The sequence below is a fragment of the Myotis daubentonii genome, chromosome 9, assembly GCF_963259705.1.
Source record: "Myotis daubentonii chromosome 9, mMyoDau2.1, whole genome shotgun sequence".
Taxonomy (NCBI): Eukaryota; Metazoa; Chordata; class Mammalia; order Chiroptera; family Vespertilionidae; genus Myotis; species Myotis daubentonii.
Genome location: NC_081848.1, coordinates 33,414,801 through 33,433,543, shown reverse-complemented (window position 1 = coordinate 33,433,543; position 18,743 = coordinate 33,414,801). Strand labels below are relative to the sequence as shown.

At 40.4% G+C, this 18,743-nt stretch overlaps 1 protein-coding gene across 12 annotated transcripts in view; it reads right to left on the bottom strand.

The window, feature by feature from the left end:
- The window catches only part of DLG2 (discs large MAGUK scaffold protein 2), an 884,334-nt gene that overhangs the window by 289,717 nt on the left and 575,874 nt on the right, over positions 1–18,743 (bottom strand). The gene's annotated exons all lie outside the window — the stretch shown is intronic.

Below are 18,743 nucleotides of genomic sequence, written 5' to 3'. Positions count from 1 at the left end.
CCACTTAATTGTGTAACTTCTCTAATGTTTCATATCTTCATGTGCAAAATGGGGATAACAATGTTATAGGGTTTGTGAGGGTTAAATGGCATAACATACAGAAATATTTAGACATACTGAGCCTAATGATAATAATTATTAGTTGTTACCTACTCTCTCCATGTGTATAGTATTTGTGATTGCTTGAGTCCTTGAACCTAGTTCATTCCTTAATGTATGCACAATTCCTGGTGGAATAAACCAGAAACTCTTATTTTGCCTCCACCCAACTGTTTGCCATTTATTTTTACTATTGTCTTTAGAGCCACCATCAGCTTTTCCAAATGGTCCAACCCATTTTCAAGATGCACAGATTTAAAAAAAACACCAGCACTCAAATCTTCCTTGACTGAGTCATTCAACAAACATTCATTGGCTATCTAGCCCTGGCCAGTGTTGTTTCATTGGTTGAGTGTTGTCCTGTACTTTGAAAAGCTGCCTGGTGGCGGGTTCAATCCCTGGTATGGTGCATGCAGGAGGCAACCAAATGATACTTCTCTATCTCTCTCCCTGGTCCTTTCTTTCTAAAAATCAATTAACTATTAAAAATACACATACTCATTGACTATCTACTATAGTCACTTCCTTCCCCTATGAGGTTTATAGTCTGCAGAGAGATTGGACATTTGTTTATGTAAATTGCAAGATGAAGGGAGAAATGCAACAATACAAGATACTGAGGTAGCACAGAGGAAGCAGTGTTATTCTGGGAATGGAGTGGTGAAGCCAGGAAGGCTTCCCGCAGGAGATGATCTCTAGCTTGTTCTTTGAAAGAAAAGTTTGTCAAGTAGACAAGGAAAGAAGGTTATTCTGGGCAGACAGAGAAATAATTGATAAGTCAAAGAGACAAAACATCAAGGCCTGTTAGGCAAATGATAAGCCATCTATTGTTATCTATAACTAGGGGCCCGGTGCATGAAATTCGTGCACTGGGTGTGTGTGTCGGGGGAGTGTCCCTCAGCCCAGCCTGCCCCCTCTCACATACTAGGAGCCCTCAGGCGTTGACCCCCATCACCCTCCAATCGCAGGATCGGCCCCTTGCCCAGGCCTGACGCCTCTGACAGAGGCGTCAGGCCTGGGCAGGGGACCCTCATTTCCCCCCATCACTGGTTCTGCCCCCAGCCCAGGCCTGATGCATCTGGCCCAGGAATCATGCCTGGTCAGGGGACCCCCAGACCCCTCCGATTGCTGGCTCTGCCCCTTGCCCAGGCCTGATGCCTCGGCCAGAGGCGTAGACCCCCCATCACCCTCCGATCGCCTGATCGGCCCCTTGCCCAGGCCTGACGCCTCCGCCAGAGATGTCAGGCTTGGACAGGGGACCCCCATCTCCCCCCGATCACTGGCTCTGACCCCGGCCCAGGCCTGAGGCCTCTGGCCCAGGAATCATGCCTGGGCAGGGGACCCCCATCTCCCTCTGATCGCTTGCTCCACCCCCCCGCCCAAGCCTGACGCCTCTGACCCAGGCTTCAGGCCTGGGCAAGGGGACCATCATATCCCTCAAATCCCCGGCTCCACCCCCCACCCAGGCCTGATGCCTCGGCCAGAGGAGTTGACCCTCATCACCCTCCGATCACCAATCACCGGATTGGCCCCTTGACCAGGCCTGAGGCTTCTGGCAGAGGTGTCAGTCCTGGGCAGGGGATCCCCAGCTCCGCACAGTTGCAGGCTCCGCCCCTGCCCAGGCCTAACACCTCTGGCCGAGGCATTAGGCCTGGGCAGGGGACCCCCAGCTCCCCGCGGTTGCAGGCTCCGCCCCTGCCCAGGCCTAACGCCTCTGGCCTAGGCATCCGGTCCGGGCAGTGGGGACACGCAGTGGCAGCGGGGGGCGCCGTGATCGCGTGGGCTCCGCCCCTGCCCCTGCAGGACGCCTCTGGCTGAGGCGTCCAGCCCGGGCAGCGGGGACCCGCAGCTGCAGTAGCCCCGTGATCGTGGGCTCCGCTTTAGGCCCAGGCAAGGGACCCCTAGCTCCCGGGACTGCCAGCTTCGACTGTGCCTAGCTCCCATCGCTGGCTCCACCCCTACTCCCTGCTATCACTGGCCAGAGCGGCAAAGGTGCCTGATTCTCCGATCATGGCTGGGGGGCAGGGCAAAGGTGGCCCCAGGGCCGCCTCTGCCCTGCCCTCCACCACTTAGCTCACCCCTGGGTTTCTGAACACTGTCAGTGGCAGGGGGCTTCTTCCTGCTTTCCCTTTCGCCTCCCTGCATTGTGCCTACATATGCAAATTAGCCGCCATCTTTGTTGGCAGTTAACTGCCATCTTAGTTGGCAGTTAATTTGCATATAGCCCTGATTAGCCAATGAAAAGGGTAGCGCCGCACACCAATTACCATTTTTCTCTTTTATTAGTGTAGATAATAAAAGCCTAATTTGCTAATTAGACCAGGCGTCCTTCTGGATGTCCTTCCAGACGACCTTCCAAATGAAGCTGTGGCAGGTGGGGTCCAAGGCAGAGGCAGCTGCCACGGTGGTGAGGGGCTGAGCCCCTTGCACAAATTTCATGCATCGGGCCTCTAGTTAGAATATAAAGCTCAAGGAGAGGTATAACTGGGGACGTGAGAGGAGACATACATTTAGATATAAGCATTTAGATGAAAAGTACCTAAGAAGACTATGCCTGGCATACAATACTCGATAGATGCATTTAAGTATTATTCTAAAGACCAACTCTCATCTTATAAAATAAAGTAGTTTATATTTTATATTCAGATATTATATTTGTTATTTCTTTATAGCTTGTTCTGTAGTATCAGGTTCTCTGTAAAGTTTTAATTTTTTTGGCTTATAATTCGGAAAGACAAAGATATGGAACTGCAATGAGAAAACAAATTGTGAGAGAAATTTGACAGCTCAGACAAAAAAACTAAAATATTGCATACTTAAAATTTCTATACCATCAACAATCACAGAATGATCAAATAAATGATCAACAAGAAAATACACTTTCTTGGCTTCCAATAAGAAGATTCAATTTTCATTTATCAGAAGACTATTGAAAATGTTTTCTCTTGAATTTACTAGAAGGGAAAAATGTGTTCCTAACTGTAAATAGAACTATCCAAATTGAAAACATTTTATTTTTCTTTAGTAGTTTTCTCTGCATGTGTTCCCTGCCTCACCATTCACTGCCTCAATAATCTTCCCATCTTCATTTCTTTGGGTTTTGATAATGATTAGGAAGACATTCTATTTTCATTATTTCTTACTAATAGTTGCCAAAGCAATTATTTGTCTGCAATTTTATAGGTGATTGTGTTTCTTTTAAACTGTCCTTTGTATTTTTGTTGCCCATTGCTAAATCTTACCAGCTGGAAATTATCACTAAAACTCAACATTCCTGCTTTGCTTCCTGGAAAAATCTCCCGCAATGAGTGATAACTATTTTCAAGAAATCCAAATATTTAAAAGAAAATAAAAGTATTAAAAATTTGGGTAATATAGGGTATGATTATCTACAGTACTATTATATCAATCATTTATAAAGAATCTTCTGATTGACCGTAAACAAAGAGGAATTTATGTATTCAATTCACACAAAGACAGATTGTTAAATATTTTACATGAAGATTCTATTGTATGAAACTAGGTAAATCTTGCATATGTTTCCAAGGAAATGTGGAGACTTTAACCTTGATTTCAGATCCCTTTAGATTCAGTGACCTCTTTAGAGGATGTTAAGTGTCCCAAATTTTTCTAGGAAGAAAGCATATCAGTTACGAAGAGCAACTGCATGAAGGTTTCTTTTGGAACTTGTGATCCCTTGGCAATTTACACAGCAATTGGGTATTCTACAGTCATATTGAAAGAAAATTAATATTTATAAAATATTAATTTATTAATATTTATTTCTGACTTGGGAAATATCTTATAGTATGAAGAACTGATGTAAATGGTAACCCAACTAAGAAACACAATTTTTTTATTCCTTAACTCTCCAGGCTATTAAGTATCCTCCTATTTAGCATTTTTCTCCTTTAAAAGACTGAAAATAAGATTTACCTATATTCCTCTATGGTCTTAGCTTCAGTTTTTATTTAAATAAGTTGCTCATTAATTAAATTACTGCCTATCAGGGCAAGGGGAAATGAGGTCAATGGAGACAAAGTTGGAAATGAGACTTCTCAGTGTATAACTTCTAAAATTTTGATTTTTTGACCCATGTAATTATATTACTACTAGTGGCCTGGTGCACGAAATTCATGCACATTAAAAGGGAATTAATTAGAGGGAATATTTTAATATTGCTATTTGCCCTTTCTCTATAATAGAACTGTCAGAGATGAAAGAAAATTAGTAAAATGTATACAAAAATCTCCCTCCTGTCAGAGTTTGGGGCGTGCCACAGGACCCAAAGTCAAGTCCCCGCCCACCCGTGTGCAAGTTGAAATCACGCGAGACCCAGACCCGGCCATCCCCACCCCCGTCAAGCCCCGCAGGGTGGGGGGTTCGGCCTCAGGTCCCCCGGCCCATTTTCAGGCCCCCTGGCCCCAGTGCCAAGGTGGGGGACATGGCCTAAGTCCCCTGGCCTGGCCTCAGGTCCCCCAGCCCCAGCCTCAGGTCCCCTGGCCTGGGCGCCAGCGCAGGGGGAGCGGCCTTAGGTCCCCTGGCCCCAGCACAAGGGCGTGAGGGCACGAGGGCATACAACCATTTGCATATTAGCTCTTTATTATATAGGATTAAAAATGAAGTTAAAATGTATGAAGCACAAGACATAGAATCAGAGGGTCTGGGCGCAAGTTCAGCTCACAGCATTTACTAGTACCATGACCCTGGGAAAATCGCTTAACTTCACTAAGCTTCACTTTCTTTTCTATGAATTAGAATGATGATAAACTTTTATACCTGTCTATTTATCTCAGTTATTCTGTAGATCTGATGAGAAACAGCAAAGTATTCAACTTGTGCAAGTTACTATTTTATATTTCATTTAATTTTTCCAAGACTATAAAATGCACAAAGCCACTATTGAGTTCATTGGGGTAAAAAAGTCTACTTGTTTGCTTATTTTCTTTTTCTCTCACACACTAGAGAATGAAAATAAAACTGAAAGTATCAGCAGCGATGCCAGAATCTATCTTTGGGTGGCATGATCTACTCCCATAGAATGACTATCTTTTTAGCACCCAAAATCAATGTTTGGGATTTCTAGTTAACTAACATGCCTCCTCATAGGCATTTCAGTGGGGATGTATTTGCTCCCCTACTGTTCAAGAAAAACTTCAAGGCATGAACATTTATTTAACACAGTCATTCATTCTATAAATATTTATTGAACACCTACTGTGTGCCAGGCACTGTTCTAGGCCTTGAGGACACAGCCATGATCAAAACAGAGAGAATTTGCTCTCATGGAGTTTACATTCTTATGGAAAATTAACTGAGCTTACAGCTTTTTAAATTATTAAAAAAATGTTCTTTACTGATTTCAGAGAGGAAGGGAGAGGAAGAGAGAGATAGAAACATCAATGAAGAGACAGAATCATTGATCAGCTGTCTCTTGCACACCCCACAATGGGGATAGAGCCCACAATCCAGGCATGTGCCATGACCAGGAATAAAACCGTGACCTTCTGGTTCAAAGGTCAGTGCTCAACCACTGAGCAAAACCAGCCAGGCTACAGGGTTTTTTTTAGATCCTAACCATATACACAGACCTTAATTTGAATAAGTTTTCCTGCCTTCTGCTAAAATAGCTTAAAACTGTTTTTTGGTGGTAGAATCATTGTTTTAAGTAGCCAAGACCAAATATGAAAAGCAATAAAGCCTGCTCTGGTTGGAGTGGGATTGAGGTCAGGACCCAAGCTGCCTCCTTTCATACTTCCTACCCCATACCCTTGCATTTCCTTTACTGGACCCTAGCAGTGTTCAGAGAGCAGGTTACTTGACACTCCCACAGAAGGAGTTATTTCAATATCAATGTGTTACCTGAAAAAAATCCCTCAAAACCCTGAATCCACAGTCTTCCAAGGGCATTTTCAAGGTTCTTTCCCCCTTTGGGTCTGCTTCTGTCTCTCTCTTTCTCCACATAATAACCACATTATAGGCTTTCTGGTCTTTCTTATAATTCCCATGGTAATGATAGTTACCACTTATTGAAGATGTGCTATTTGGCAGGAACTGTGCTTGGCATTTTACATGAATTGATTCATTTAATCCTCAAGATTGTCCAGTGAGATAGGTGTAAATGCCCCTATTTTATAGGAAAAGAATGATATTCCTAGTGGCCATTTGTCCAAGGTCACACAGCTGTTAATGGTGGAGCTGGAATTTGAACCATATCTATCTGATTTCACAGTAGGAGCTCTTAACGACCAATCTTCCCAAACTCTGTGAGGCTCTTTGACCCTCTCAGCGATAGTTCTAAGTACAGTGCAAAGTATCTTGATGGGCAGAGAGGAGCACAGTGTTCACTCAAACAAGCTTGTTGTTGAGGGCTGTATACTAGGTGTCATTTATGGATGACCCACTACATTCCAGATTCTACATCCATTGTCTCCATTCTTCTAGCAACTCTTGAAGGTAAATATAATCATCCCTTTGCTATACGTGAAGAATCTCAGGCTCAGAGAGGTTGTCCCTCACTCACTTAAGGCCTCACAGATAGTAAAGGATGAGTTCTCTGCCTGCCTTTATGCTATTTTGGGAATCACAACAATTCCCAGAGTTGAACTGCAGGCCCAAGACTCCTATGTCCTGAAAAGAACAAAAACAATAACAACAAAAAGAAAGGAGAGCACACTTTCCTTGACTGGATCTGTTCCCCAGCCCAGGTTCTACTCCAAACCAGTACAGCTTGCCTCCATTCTCAATCACATGGGATTACTGGATTCCCTGATCCTGCCCACCCACTGGCCCTGCCTAGCTTGAACATTCCTATGTCTATTTCCCCATTAGACTCATTTTCGATCCCTCTGTACTTCCTTTTTTCTCTCCCTGAGTACATGGCATCTTCCTTTCTTTGGATTCCCCATACCCTTTATTCCTTCCCATTTTTCTCTCCAACGTTTTTAGAGCCACACAAATCTGGCTCCTTTTCCCTTTTCCTATGAGAAGCAGTCTAGTGCAATGGTTGTTCTGGAATCTTTCTGCCTAAGATCGAATCCTGGTTGTACTCTGCTGGCTAGTTGTCTAACCTTGGGAAAACCACTAATGCTGAGTCTCAGTTTCCTCATTTGTAAATGAGCAAATGAGCAAAGCAACAGAACCTGTGTTCTAGGTTTTTGAGAAGTTTAAATGAGTTAACATATGCAGAGATTTTAGAATGTCATTAGGCTCGAGCGAGTGCTCCATACAGGCTAGTTTTAATTATTCTCTTTCTTACAATCATCCCTCTTTCCATTGCCATCTTTCTTTTGTTCAGCTTTAGCTAAAATTTTTTTAAAAAACTAAAAAGAGATTTCCTATAAAATAGATATATTTATTCATTAGAATCTTACATTCATTTTTTATTGTCTACATTTATTAAATGCCTATTATGAATGAGGCACTGTGCTAGGGACTGAATATGTAAAAATAAATATAACATGCTTTTCTCTGAGAAATTTATTATCTTGTAAATTGTTAATCATAGTTGGCCACATTTTTATGGAATGGAAGAATTTATATATTTGTATAAGCCAATATATATGTTTATTGGTTTTATCACCTACTTTCCCCCTGAGTCTGTCTACTTCTCTCCACCTATTCTGCTACTACTCTGATCCAACCACCACCTCCTCTCACCTTGATGAGTGTCTTTCACCTGGTGCTTCCCAAGTCCCTTCAGAGCTCTCAGACCTATTTTCCATTCAGCAGCCATGTCAATCTTTTTGAAAAGCAAATCCGATTCTGCAAGCCTTTCAACACTATTGCTTTCAGAAGAAAGAACCAAATAATCAACACAGTTCTGCATGATCTGCCTCTGCCACCCTCTTTCACCATCTTATACATGGCGTTTCTTCCACTTCCTCCGGTTTGCTGTCAGTCCTTCCATAGCACCATCCTCTGTCCTTCACAGGTGACTTAACATACCTTTCTCTCCTGTTCCTTAAAACTCCTTCCTCTGCTTTGATAAGTTAATGCCTACTCACCCTTCAGATGAACAAAGTCTTGCTTCCTTGGAATGCCTTTTTTTTTTTAAATGTTATTTTATTGTTTAAAGTATTACAAATAGTAGTACATATGTCTCCCCCTGCCCCCTTTTCTCTTTTGCCCTCTTGACGCTCCATCTAGGTCAGAGTTTTTTGTCTGTTTTGGTCTGGCCTGGTTTAATACACTGTAAGAATATACTTGAGTTTCTAAATTCTAAGAATCTAAATGCAAATTCTTTCCTTTTTCTAGAGGAACCTTAGCTACTATAATTCACTAGTGTGATTTTCCTTGGTTAAGTACAGGTACACTAGGGAAAGGGCCACATCACTCTGTCTCTAATGTCCAGGGCAATGTATCACTCATCAGAAGCATTAAGTAAACATTAGGTGAATGAAGACTGAGTGAATGTTTGTTCTGTCATTATTTAATTTTTGTAATAGGTCAGCAACTCTTTGTTAAGAAAACAATTACCCTTAGTAGTGGGAACATGAACATGAGGAAATTGAGGAGGAAATTGAGAAGGAAACTAGAATAGATTATCTTGAACCAAAGTGCAGTTTGGACATCTTTGCCTTTTATAGACTGTCATTGAGTCTACTAGGAATCCTATTTGGATTAGGGATTTATAAAACACATTGAAGATGCATATACTTTCTATGCTTGGCTTTTCCATTTTAAAGTAGCTATTATTTTGATTCTGAGAATTCAAGATATGGTCACTATTCCAACTTTCTGCAGCCTTGATTTCCTGAAATTATTTTTTTTCATATTTCATCTTTTCAGCCTTAGTAAATCCATTTACAAGCTTAGTAGTTGTAATTTATAATTTAATAATTTATTAGGTTGATAATATTCAGAGACCATGGTTCTATAAACAAAGAGGCCATTCACAGTAAGTTGTTTATCTTGAAAGCCCCAACAAGCAATAAGTGCTTCTAACTGAATTAAACTTAAAACCATTATCGGAGGATTCAAATCCTATTGAACACAAAGAGAGCAATTTCCATAAGTGGGTGAAAGCAAAATTTCCATGTTTTAAAATGTGTGGAATAAAAAGAGAACATTTAGAAATTATCTGTTTGTAACTATTGTACTTTGATGAAAAGTGTTAATTAGGAAACACAGTAAACTAAATTTCATAGAACATCAGCTGGAAGGAGCCTGAACAATAATTTCTCTAACCATCTTTGTTAACAAACAAGGGAATCAATGTTCAGAAAAGTGATGTGGCTTTCATGTGGTCAATAAAGCATCGGCTGCAGAGTCAGGGAAAGGAAAAGAAAGATGCCTCATTATTCATTATTAAATCCAAGGATTGGCTTAAATAGGGTTTATGTTCAAACAAATGTGGGGCTAAACTACTAGTAGACTGGGAACCCACACTATGGAGGTAAGCTAGTAGGTACTTTAAATCTGTCTAGATTTATATTCCCTTTCTGTTTGTCTTTGTAGAATATACGTTTACAGTTCTCTAACATCCTGAAATGCCATATCAAGTGGAAGGGTTTCTAATGAGGAACTATGTTCATCTTGTAATACTTATATAGTCAAGAATAGGATTTAAACCCTTTGTTTCCATGTATTTGATCTGGTTGTTACTAAAGACAAGTAAAGATCTAAGTGATCTTTTTGGTTGTCAAATGTGTTTAGCAAAGGATTTATTTAACCTCTGTATTAACAAATGAGTGCTTTATGTCACGGGATGCGAACTAATATAAAATTACAGGATGAGACACTCAAAGATTAATGTGTTTAATTATGGAATGAGAATTGATATGGGGATGGGGACATAGATGAAATGGGGAGGAGGCATAATCTAGAATCAACTGTAAATATTTTTAGCTCCTTTGATATGAGTTTGAGATGTTATATTCCCAGAATAGTTTATGAGGTCAAGAGAATTTTCTGAGAGTCAGGAATTGATACTTCTGTTGGTCCATTACATTTCTTTCTCTGGGCCCAAACTGGGGTGTGACCATGGAGAGAAGGATAAAGTATCTGGAGAGAGCCTCCTTTGAATCTGTAGACTCTACTTACAGGATATAGAAATAATCTTTCCCATCATATTCTGTGGTGCTATGTGCAAGATGGAGGTTGGAGAGGAAACAAAAACAATAAGGAAAAGGCTAAAACAAAGGATACCTTGAATGAGTGGATATTAATGGAGATTTTTAGTTGCAGGAAGAGGCAGTAGCTGTTAGTCGAATATATGTGTGTGAGAGAGCTGTGAAGAAAGACATGTAATAAAAATTCTAGAGTCATGTAAAAATTTAGTTTAGTTTCCTTCCTAATATTTTGGTAAAAATTAGAGTATGCCAACTAGATTAATTAAGCCAGATTTAATGTAATCTATTGTAGAAATCTGACATATGGCAATACAGACTATCACTAAAGATGAAATGATTGATGATAGATAGATGAAAGGATGAGCAGACAGGTGAATCGATGGACTGATGGAGGGATGGATGGATGAATGGATGAAGGGGCTGCAGGAAGAAGTTAGAATTGGAAAATCATAATATACTTGGTTATATATCGAATTACCAGTATTGCAAGATTGCTTGTTATTTGTAAAATGAACAATAATTGCTTATATTTTTAAAGCTTTCTTTTACACATCATTCAACTGTGATACATGCATAACAGCAATTAATAACAGTAACAAGTTAGAAATGAAAGTGGAGTTGTATACAAGAGAAAACCCTGAGACTCCATGAGAATTTTTTAATCCCTTTATGTCCATTTGATTATAATAATCTTATTGAGTTAGATTCCTTGGGCTATTTAAGCCACCTGCATCTGAGCTTCTATAGTGAGTTAAAAGAATTAAGGAATTTACTAGCTGCTCAGCTAGCCTCAGCTTTAGTAGTTATGACAACTTTTAAGATAGTGAACTGTTTTCTCTTCTGAATGCTGACTGAGCTTCAGCTCCCCATATTTGTGAAATGAGGAAGCTGGATAAGTTGATCTTTGAGGATTCTTCCAACTCTTAGTTTCTGTTTCTCAATGATCCTCTTAAAACCACCACAAAATGCATCAAATTAACTAGATTGTGTGGTTATTTCTTCTTAAAGAATCAAAAAAAAAATGCAAAAAGATGTAATGTTAACAACAAAGCTTTCAAGTAATGGAATTTATGCTTGTAAACTACCTGAGATTAGGGGTCATGTTTTTAATCTAGAATTTAATAACTGGAGGGGTATTCTGATAATGTCTTATCAGCCCAAACTGTTTTTTGTTTTTTTATCAGTGAGAACACTGAGGCTCATAAAGATGAATAATACCACAAGGTCACACAGCTTGAGTTAGAGTTGGCACTAGAATTCTGATCTTCTCTCCCCAGTTCAGTCTTGCACAATACTTTCCATCCCAAAGCTCATTTTAAATGTTCCCTGAGGATGCTGATGCAATTTCTAACCAAGACCCACAGCTAGACTTTATGAATCTTGCTTGGGCATTTAAGATGCAGTTATTTGTACCAAGAAAACATTTCAACATGCCACAGCTGCTCATTCATATGCATAAACTTATGTAGACATCAATTTAAAGAAAGAAATATAGCATGCATTTTAAGTAAGCTTTTTGGATGTTGCATATGCTTTCATTTCTAAGAAACTCCAGGTATTGAAGGCATCCATATTCTTCAGAGAGTAAACCAGATATTCATTTCAAGCTCTCGCCATATCTTTGACCTTGTAGAAAAATGCACCAGAGGCTCCAATTCTGGTTTAAGCTTGGTGACTTTCAGAGTGGTTACCCTGAATAAGATCAGAGTTTCATGTCATGCTGAAAGAATACCTACATTTCTTTCTGAATTAGTTTCATACTTTAAAAAGAATGAAAAGGGTTATTTAAATGAACTTCTTATCTCAAACATAGTGAATTACTCAAAGAAATTTTATAATGATGCCTCAATGACTTTCAGTTCATGGAGCTATCCATCGGGGAGGTGTTCAATCTGACCCCTCCCCAACACAATGCTTCTTTACTCACCTACAGGAAAGACCAGACTTAAAGGGAATGAAACCTTATGAATAGGTTCATTGCCTCATTAACAGTAACTTGAACAAAGTTTATGAATTTGCTTGAAAATCTGTATTTAGAGGATGGGGTAGCCCGTGGTCGGCAAATTGCGGCTCATGAGCCACATGCCGCTCTTTGGTCCCTTGAGTGTGGCTCTTCCTAAGCCTAGGAGTACCCTAATTAAGTTAATAACAATGGACCTTCCTATATAGTTTAAGTTTAAAAAATTTGGCTCTCTCACCCTGACTGGTTTGGCTCAGTGGATAAAGCGTCGGCGGACTGAAGGGTCTCAGGTTCGATTCCAGTCAAGGGCATGTACCTTGGTTGCAGGCACATCCCCAAGAGGGGGTGTGCAGGAGGCAGCTGATTGATGTTTCTCTCTCATCGATGTTTCTAACTCTCTATCCCTCTCCCTTCCTCTCTGTAAAAAATCAATAAAATATATTTAAAAAATCTATACTAATAAAAGAGAAAAATGGTAATTGGCGTACGACGATGCCCTTTTCATTGGCTAATCAGGGCTATATGCAAATTAACTGCCAACAAGATGGCGGTTAATTTGCATATGTAGGCACAATGCAGGGAGGCGAAAGGGAAAGCAGGAAGAAGCCCCCTGCCACTGACAGTGATCGGAAACCCAGGGGGGAGCTAAGAGCTGGGGGGCAGGTGCCTTTTCCGCCCTGGCCAGTGATAGCAGGAAGTAGGGGTGGAGCCAGTGATGGGAGCTGGGCATGGTCGAAGCTGGTAGTCCCAGGAGCTAGGGGTCCCTTGCCTGGGCCTAAAGCGGAGCCCATGATCGCAGGGCCGCTGCAGCTGTGGGTCCCCGCTGCCCGGGCCGGACGCCTCAGCCAGAGGCTTCCTGCAGGGGCAGGGGCGGAGCCCACGCGATCGCGGCGCCCCCTGCTGCCACTGCAGGTCCCCGCTGCCCGGGCCGGACGCCTAGGCCAGAGGCATCAGGCCTGGGCATGGGCCGATCCTGCGATTGGAGGGTGATGGGGGTCAATGCCTGAGGGGTCCCAGTATGTGAGAGGGGCAGGCTGGGCTGAGGGACACTCCCCCCCACACATACCCAGTGCACGAATTTCGTGCACCGGGCCCCTAGTAAAAAATAAAAAATTTGGCTCGCAAAAGAAATTTCAATCATTGTACCATTGATATTTGGCTCTGTTGACTAAGGAGTTTGCCGACCACTGGGGTAGACAAAGTAGAGGTGGATGACACATTAACTTCTTAGGCCGCTTGCAGCCCAAAAGATCCCTAATAAAACCACTGAAGCATGACTAATCATTGAGTAATACATGCCAGGTATTGAACGTGGTGATGCGGTCTCATATAACTTTGCCCCCTATGCCAGGTAGAGTCCAATTCAATAGTGACAAGTGACAGTTCTTACAGTGTCCCTGAGTATTCTAGAGCAGTGTTCAAACTTTAATGTGTGTACAGGTCTTGACAAAAATGCAGATTCTGACTTAGTGGGCCTGAATGGGGGCTTGAGATTGTGCAGTTCTAACAAGCTCTCGGTTGATGTTTATGCTGCTAGTTCATGGACCACTCTTGGTAGACCAAGACTCTAGAATAATTAATTTCCTCCTTCAAGGTTTACTCCCTCACTTCTTTTAAGTCTCTGCTGAAATAGCATCTTATTCGCAACATATATTCCCTGCCCAACATATATTTCTCTGTCACTATAATCTTTACCCTGATTCATATTTATTTATACTACTTATCACTATCTGACAAATGTTATATTTATTTATATTGAGTCACTGCTTAGCATTACCCTAGAACATTGACTGAGGCATAATAAAGTGTTCAGTCTATTGAATGAATGAATTATATATGAACCACATGGCCATTCTATCACAACACCATCAACCATACCACACATATAAGCCTCCAGGCAATAAACAACTGTGTCCTTTGGACTTTTCTTTTAGGAACTCAAGTAGTATTCTGTGAAAGAATAAGATGTGAAGGAAAACAGGTCCCTCCACTGTCTACTCAAGTACCTGCTGGCTGATGGGGACCACCATCAACTTCCTCTTTTTTACTTGCAAGCACATCTGAAGCCCTTGAAGTGTTCCCAACAGTGCCCTGAGTAGACAGATTAAAGGCAAGTGGATATTGGTGACTTTCATAGGAATAGCTTGGCCATTAATTGTCTTCATTTTGTGCTTTATACAACAATTTATATAATTTACTTGGCTCTTAGTGAATATCTGGTGGTTTATGATCTCAACTGTAGTCAGTAGTCTCACACTAAATATAGGTATTATTATTATACTAGTAAGAAGGTAACAGTGATATAAAAATTTGCCCATTCTGACACAGAGGCTGTGTCAAGTGTACAATTAGGTTGTAATCATTACCGTTTTTATTTATTAATGCTGTTAAAGTAGAATTTAGAACTTTAAAAAATGTTAGAGCCTTAATCGTCTATTCTTTGTGCTATGTTATAGAGTAACAGCTGTAAACTTTCTGCAATTTTGTAACAAAAACCAAAAAGGCACTATCTACAAATTGCACCAACAACTGTCAATTCCTTGGATTCTTAACATTTCTGTATCTAATGTCAAAACTCTACGCCATTCATTCAATATTTACTCATTAATTACTTCTTAAGAACCTATTATTAATATTGGCCAACACACTGAAGATATAATATTACACTTCTAAAACAAAGGGATAACCATTTGATAACTCTTCAATTAAGAACAGTCAAGTTCATATTGAGCAAATGAACATGGGTGATAAAATGAGTGATAGAAGGGTCCTTGCCCTCTAGAAGCTAACCTGAGTAGAGAAATGTGCAAATCATGATAAGGGGTAAACCAAGTACCCGAATACAGGTCTCGGGAGCTCATAGAAATAAGCAATTCATGTTGTTTTAGCAGAATAAAGAGTTTCTTAGTGGAACTGACATCTGAGGGTCCTCAAAATGACTAGCAGTCCTACTGGTGGAAAAGGAGAAAAGGGAATTCCAGGTAGAGGAAGACACATGAGCAAAGGCTCAGAAACATGACAATTCAGAATCAAGTGTAGGAACAGGAAGCAGTCTTATGCAGCAGTAGTAGAGGATGAGGAAAAAGGATGGTATTGGCCCTGGCTGGTGCTGGAGGCTAATTCCAGCAGGGTCATAATAAATGCAGAAGTCCTCAAAAGGTTGAATGGACTCTTTCAGCAGGGCTGAAAATCTGCATATATTATTGCCTGCTGCCAGACAGCTGAGGGCAGTTCCCCCAACCCAGTGGTCGGCAAACTGCGGCTCGCGAGCCACATGCGGCTCTTTGGCCCCTTGAGTGTGGCTCTTTCACAAAATACCATGTGCAGGCATGCACGTACAGTGCGATTGAAACTTCGTGGCCCATGCGCAGAAGTTGGTATTTTGTGGAAGAGCTACATTCCAGGGGCCAAAGAGCCACATGTGGCTCGCGAGCCGCAGTTTGCCGACCACTGCCCCAACATGATAATCTTTTAACTGCTTACCAAACCTTACCTTTGAAATGTATATCTGCTTTGCTATAGGGCAAAATGTGTTAATAAAAAGCTAGGGGTCCAGAGATTCAGGGAACTTAGCTACTAAAGCTATGCCTTCCCTGGCTCCCCCGAAAAATGCCTTCCAAATTTATATTTCATGTCTAGTCTCTTAGTTAATTAACTCGCAGCCCCTTCTTCAGATTCCCGAACCCTAATAGATACAGGGTAACACCCCAGCAAGCTGGTGTGGCTGAGTTGATCAAGTGTCATCCCATGCACTGAGAGGTCATCAGTTCAATTCCCCATCAGGAAAAATGCCTGGGTTGTGGGCTCCATCCCCAATAGGGGGCTTGCAGGAGGCAGCTGATCGATGTTTCTCTCTCTCTCTCCTTCTGCCTTCCTCTCTCTCTAAAATCAATAAGAAACATATATATTTTAAAAGGATGATGTTAGTGGATATGGGTAAGTGAAACTTGCCAAGAAAAACATTTATTGCTACCTTATGATATTTATAAATTATTTATAATTATTTCAAAAAATGTGCCAAGTACTATGAAAAACACAATTGAAAATGGTTTTATATCTTGCGACACCCACTTGCTTAGCACTTATTTTCTGCTTTGAAGCAAAAATTAAAAATGCAAGTAGTAAAAATGAATCTCTTCAATCTTTAATTACCTTCAAGTGGAAATTCAAATACTGAAAAATGGTAAACTTTTATTCATTAGTTCAGCAACTCTTTAAGAAATACCAATTATAGCACAATACTGAAGGCCGATTTATCAGTGAACAAAATATAGGTTTTCTCTCTGCACGAATGGATTTCACAGTCTTGTGGAGTTTAGCAAGATATTCTTTCTCCCTCCTCTCCTGGACAGAAATCCCATCCATTCTTCAAGGTTTGAATCTATTCCCTTATTTCCATTAGGTACTATTTGTACTGTTCTAACTCCTGCAGGTTTATCCATTCTCTGATATTTCATGATTTGTACAAGTGGTACCGTTATCATACAATTTTGGTCCTATGTCATCAGGAACCGATCTCTATTAAATATGCCTAAGTTCTTTCTCCTCAATAAGATAAAAAATCTTTAAAAAATATTTTATTGATTTTTACAAAGAGGAAGGGAGAGAGAGAGTTAGAAACATCGATGAGAAAGGAACATCAATCAGCTGCCTCCTGCAGACCCACTACTGGGGATGTGCCCACAACCAAGGTACATGCCCTTGATTAGAATCGAACCTGGGACCCTTCAGTCTGAAGGCCAACGCTCTATATCCAGTGAACCAAACCAGTTAGGGCAAGATAAAAAATTCTTAATGACAAAGACTTGGGATGGGGTCAAGGGCCACATTTTCTGTATATTTTGTAATACTGAGCAAGGCAGTTAAAATATTCCTAGTAAAAGCATTTGAATGTAACTGAAAAACATACTTACTGGAAGGGTGGTTCTTGACCATACCAAAAGAGATATCAGTAAAATGCGTCTTAGCATGGACACCTCACAATACTAGTGCAAATGAAGGGGATGTGGTGAGAATTTCTTAGTGGAATCTCATGACGTACTCTTCTTTCCACTTGTTATTTTAAAAGAAAGTTGTTCATTATTTCCTAAAGCTGTTGTATAATTTAAATGTCCCTAAAGGACGTTGGCAACAATGCAATCAGTCTTCCATTTCAAATAATAGGTAGAATAGGCTTAGTTGAACATTTAAATTTGTGAAAGAAGAAAAAGAAAAATACTTGCTTGATGTTGCATAACTACATTTCCAACCAATTTAAAGCTGCAACAAATGACAATACAGTTAAAATGTTAAAATGGGGAAGTCATTCTGTGAATCTGACCTGTACTTTGGCATTTTAAAATAAGCTTCTTGTTTATTTGCAGGGTTCATTAGAAGCGCTTTAAAAATTGATTTATGTGATAAGACATGCTTTGAACAGGCATCTTGATAAAGTACAACACAGTATCTAAGTTAAGAATATTGCTTAAAGGAACCTAAGTTGAAGCTAAAGATGATTTATGCTGATAGAACTAGGACAATCTGGTTGTCCTTTATTATAGCCTTTAAGGCTTGAAATCATTCTGTTCAAGGTTATTTGAATGGCTGTCTTCACTATCAAGAGCTTCTAATTGGTGCAACTATAGTTCTGACCACCTTATCAGTCTACAGAATTGTTTGAGATGAAATTCTTCCAAAATGGGAAGACAGCCCAGGGTTATTAGGCCAGGTGCCAAGTTATGAGACTGAAAGAACACAGCTATCAAGAAAGAATCCCATGAAAAAGTTTTTATGCTCTGTGAAGCAGAATTTGTTCATCAGACTGTGCTAACCCAGATTTCTTCATTTTCTGTTTTACAATGTATACTTTTGGAATCATTTATTCCTATTAGAAGACATTCCTTTTAAAGAAGTAGAAAGGCTTCCCAAAACTGTCTAGGAAGAACATGTTCCCTTGGTGTGATCATCATTAGTATTTTCCCCCCAGAAGAATAATATATATATACATATAAATTTTATCTTTATTTCACTGATCTATCCCTTCTTCCCTAGCCTCTCTAGCTGCATCTGGGCTAGGGCAATATGAGAATGCATTTAATTATATATATTTTTGTATAACAATTGCACAGTCTAATTCTAAAGCCAGGCAAAGTGAAAGCAATGTATCAAAACACACTGGACAGAATGTTTACTCTATTCTCAGGTAAACAGTGGTTGGCCACCATGAATGGTAAAATCTAAGATGCCACAGGCAAGACAGAAACATCAGTCTTCCAAACAACAATAGACCAACTGACTTTAAGGAAGAATCACTTGAGAGGCCAAAGAAACTCCATTTACCCACAGGCACAAAGGCTCTTCCTTGATGGCATCTTGTGTTTTCCTGTTTGGCCATTTAATACTCCTGTTTGCTAGCCATGTAGAGCAAAAGCAATTAACCATATTTCTTGAAGACAGAAGCCGATGCCTCTGATATTTTGTACAGAGTCTAGCCCACAATGGTGCGCTTAACTATGTTTCATGAACAAAGGAACATTCTACCCACAAGTCTGCTAAGAAATCAACTTCAGTAGAAAACACCCCAGTTGTCTCATTGTTCCTCATTCTGATCACAGAAACAGATGTTGAAACAA